The sequence below is a fragment of the Mauremys mutica genome, unplaced genomic scaffold (assembly GCF_020497125.1).
Source record: "Mauremys mutica isolate MM-2020 ecotype Southern unplaced genomic scaffold, ASM2049712v1 Super-Scaffold_100183, whole genome shotgun sequence".
NCBI lineage: Eukaryota > Metazoa > Chordata > Testudines > Geoemydidae > Mauremys > Mauremys mutica.
In genome coordinates, this window is record NW_025423281.1 from 101,255 (window position 1) to 105,837 (window position 4,583).

General features: G+C 48.9%; 1 non-coding gene across 1 annotated transcript; it reads left to right on the forward strand.

Moving 5' to 3' along the window:
• Positions 1 to 1,489: 1,489 nt before the first annotated feature.
• Positions 1,490 to 1,561, forward strand: TRNAG-UCC. Its single transcript has one exon. It is a non-coding gene; the product is annotated as a tRNA-Gly (tRNA).
• The last annotated feature ends 3,022 nt before the right edge of the window (positions 1,562 to 4,583 follow it).

Here is a 4,583-nt window from a genome sequence, read left to right on the forward strand (position 1 = left end):
CTACTGAGCTCTCTGGTCAGGTGTCCTAGTGCCAGGAGCCTCCGATTTAGATCCTAAAATAGCGTTTTTGCACCAGGGGGGCTGAAATTTTGGACCAGACATTGTAGCTCCACTGTTATTTTACTGAATTGCTTCAAAACAGCAAGTGTAGAAAGTCTCCTAAGTGCCAGGCTCTCTGCCATGGAAACAGCTGCCCCTGCTCTGCAGGAGTCTGTGCGTTCCACCCAGCAACGTACACACCTGCTCCGCACTGAAGGGGAGTCAGACAGTGACGGTAACGCAAATCTTCAGTCTATTAACCCAGGTCCCTTTCTTTAACCCAGGACATGCCAGTCACCTGTTAGCCATGGCGTTATCTTCACCTTCAAATACCTCTCAGGACATTGAACAGAGGGAGTGAAACCCCCTCCCCCGAATGGCTCCCTGTTGAGGCGTTGTACCGGACCTGCCCCTGGAGACTGTCTGGTTTTATACTCTTAGAGCTTTTTCTCTTCAAACCCCTTATCCCAATCTCTGGGCCAACCTCTGCATTTCAGAGTTTAGAATTTACTCTCATCACCCTCCTATGGCACTTTCCATGTGAATTGGGCAAAGCAAGTGGGGGAAGCTCCGTGGCTAATGAAAACCAACGCTCTGGATGAGGCCTGAACTCACACCCACAGCTGTATTTCCTCCTGCATGAGCCACTATAGGTGCTTCTTAGACAAACTTGGGCTTCGTCGCTTTGGCTGCTCTGTGAAAAGCTGATGGTTCAAACAGAAGCTGGTGGGTTTTTGTTTTGTTTTAAGCAATTAGAGTCTAGTACATTTTAACAGGCAGAAAATGTCCTATTCTGGTCTAGCCCCATTTGACTCCTTCTGTCCATCTTCTTCCTTCCCCCTCAGTGTCTTTCCTTCCCCATTGGGGACATGCAGAGATGAACCCCAGTCAGTCTGTGTCACAGAGAGTCTGTATCTCCTAAGGAATGTGGGTAAAGGATTCCAACTGAATTAACGCCGCTCATCTGGGTTAGACACATTTGTTTCTTTTGAGCAGATAGTGGGAAATGGGACATTAATTCAGACCCAGGAGGCAAGGCAGAGGCTTCATGATCCTGATCTCCAGGAAGGGAGAGAGAATCCCAGGAAGGAACAGAGTTTCCTTTAGACTCAAGCTGGGTCTCCTGGAAGTTGGAAAAGACCCTTGGTCACTGAGGATCTCATGGGATCGTGCTGCTCCAGAGGCTCGAGAGTCCTGGGTGCAGGGAGGGTGTCACTGCACAGTCTGAAATGGAAGGGAGGACCCTGTAAGGGAAGGGGAGGAACAGAAAATGGAGGGGAATGAAACAGAATAAAGGCCTCTTCTCTCTCCCATCCCCAACCCAGCAAGAACTGTTATCAGTGGGGAAACTCCCCACGATGAATGGCAGAGACCACAGAGACATTTGCCTCATGCTGAGAAGTAAGGTGACCAGACACCAAGTATGAAAAATCAGAGACTTTCCCCAGATGCATTGGTGGTATAGTGGTGAGCATAGCTGCCTTCCAAGCAGTTGACCTGGGTTCAGTTCCCAGCCAATGCAATGATGTGATGTTTACTCCACTGGGAATTGGTTTAATTTCAGTCACATTGTATCAGTTTACCAATGGAATGAGAGAATCAGTGTCCCCAGTCCCAACAGGTCATTAAACACCCAGTGGAAGAAGAAAGGGGTGGGACTATATAATGAGCAGTTGGAGTCATCCTGGTATTACAATGCTTGGTTTACTTTTTTTTTTTAAATTCCTTTACTTCCCTCTCCCTTTTAGACTCAGAGCCTTTAAGGTCAGAAGGGACCAGTGTGATCATCTAGTCTGACCTGCTGCACCTTGCAGGCCAAAAGACCCCACCCACCCACTCCTGGAATAGACCCGGGAGGGGAGGCAGCTCCATGTTCTGCCCCTACCCCAGGCAGCACATGGAGGCCCTCTGCTCCCCTCCCCAATGGGTGTGCAGAGATGTGCCAGCAGCACTAAGGTGGCTCCCTGCCCACTCTGCCTCCATCCCTCCGTGCCGCTCCCAGAAGTGGCTGGCATGTCCCAGCATCCCCTGGGGTGGGGGGAGTGTCTCCACGTGCTGCCCCTGCCCCGAGCACCAACTCTGCAGCTCCCATTGGCCAGGAACTGTAGCCAATGGGAGCTCTGGGGGCAACACCTGCAGACAGCAGCACATGGAGATCCCCTGGCCCCACTCATCTAGGAGCTGCTGCCAGAGGGTTGTGTGTACCGGTCACTTTGGGAGCTGCACCACCCCTCCTGCACTCCACCCCCCACCCCCAGTGCAGAGCCCACACCCAAATTTCCTCCCAGAGCTTTGCTTGTCTTCCTTTCACCAGAACCATCCTTCTTCTCCTGGGCTGCAAGTAGCCATCCCTGGGAAGCCAAGAGGCAGGCACAGGATTCTGCAAGGTAAGTGTCCCACAGCACCGTGATGGCCGGTGCGATGAAGGTAAGTCTTCCTGAGGCACAATGAACTGCAATGCAACGAACCACTGGCCAGGCGGTCGGGGCGAAGGGCATTCACTGGAGGTACAAGCTTGTGAGTGACTCCTGAGCACAGGGCCCCTTCCCCTTTTAAGGACGTGCTCCTCATGGCCTGCGACTAGAGATGACTTGGCGGCATCTGGTGGGTCACACTCCACCTTGGGCAGTGTCCATGCTCTGGGTGTGTGAGTGCTGCCTAATGAGAGTCCCAGACCCCTTGTCTATCTAGGAGCTCTTCTGATCTTCCAGCTGTTCAACCAGTCCCTTCATCCCACAAGCATTGCAGGAGGGAGCGGGAGGGGGAGGGGGAAAGCCACTTCACAGGCATTCAGAGAGGGAGAGGAGACAAAAGCGAGGGGGGTGGGGAAGTATAACAGACCTATTGAGCATAGAAATCACTGCTGCTCCTACAACAGCAGGGACAGGCCACTAGGAGCTGGGAAAAATTAAGCCTTTATGTTTCTGCCTGGTTTTGAACGAGGTGTGGAAGCAGGGAAAGAATTAATAAGGATTTGAAGGGGATCTTACTGCATGTCAGTCAGTTAGCAAGAGTTAGCCCAGCTGTAACCCTAATGACGTGAGACTTCTAGAAGCAAGGATAGCGTGAGGCAGAGGGAAAGAACTGTGTAAAAAGTTATTACGACCTTGTAACTGATAACCAAATATGCAGCCTGGTGTCTTCTAGGAGTGAGAAAACAAGATAGCAGAATGGCTTATGTATAAACAAAATGAAGTTGTTGCTCTTTATTGTCTGTATTATTGCTAGTTATTGTCTGTAACAAAAGTATAAAGGCTTGCTGTAACTGTTTACCAGTTGAGAGACCTGTCCGGGACTGGGGCGACCCTGTGTCCTATGGCACTCTCTCCCTCCATTATAATTACTGGAGAAATAATAAAGTATTTGATTTTGCTGCACCCAAACGAAAAAGCGAGAACTGAGTTTTTCTCCGACTCAGGGACCTTTTGCGTGTTAGGCAAACATGTTAACCACTACACTACAGAAACTCTGTTGCAGGGCTCTGCCCCTCCCTTCATAAGAACAGAAGAATGGCCAGACTGGGTCAGACCAAAGGTCCATCCAACCCCATATCCTATCTGCCAACAGTGGCCAATGCCAGGTGCCCCAGAGGGAGTGAACCTAACAGGTAATGATCAAGTGAGCTCTCTCCTGCCATCCATCTCCAGCCTCTGACAAACAGAGGCTAGGGATACCATTCCTTACCCAGGCTGCCTAATAGCCATTAATGGACTTAACCTCCATTAATTTATCTGCAAAAATAATGAGGAGTACTTGTGGCACCTTAGAGACTAACAAACTTATTTGAGCATAAGCTTTCATGGCCTAAAATCCACTTCATCAGATGCATACAGTGGAAAATACAGCAGGAAGATAGATATATATATACACAGAGAACATGAAAAAATGGGTGTTGCCATCCATACTATAATGAGAGTGAGCAGTTAAGGTGAGCTATTATCAGCAGGAGAAAAAAACCTGTAGTGACAATCAGGATGGCCCATTTCCAACAGTTGACAAGAAGGTGTGAGTAACAGTAGGGGGACAAATAAACATGGGGAAATAGTTTTACTTTGTGTAATGACCCACCCACTCCCAGTCTTTATTCAAGCCTAATTTAATGGCGTCCAGTTTGCAAATTAATTCCAATTCAGCATCTCTCGTGGGACGCTGTTGTTGAAGGTTTTTTGTTGTAATATTGCAACTTTTAGGTCTGTAATCGTGTGACCAGAGAGATTGAAGTGTTCTCTGGCTGTGTTTGAATGTTATAATTCTTGATGTCTGATTTGTGTCCATTTATTCTTTTATGTAGAGACTCTCTGGTTTGGCCAATGTACATGGCAGAGAGGCATTGCTGGCACATGATGGCACATATCACATTGGTAGATGTGCAGGTGAATGAGCCCCTGATGGCACGGCTGATGTGATTAGGTCCTATGATGGTGTCCCCTGAACAGATATGTGGACAGAGTTGGCAATGGGCTTTGTTGCAAGGATAAATTCCTGTGTTAGTGTTTTTGTTGTGTGGTTGCTGGTAAGTATTTGCTTCAGGTTGGGGGGCTGTC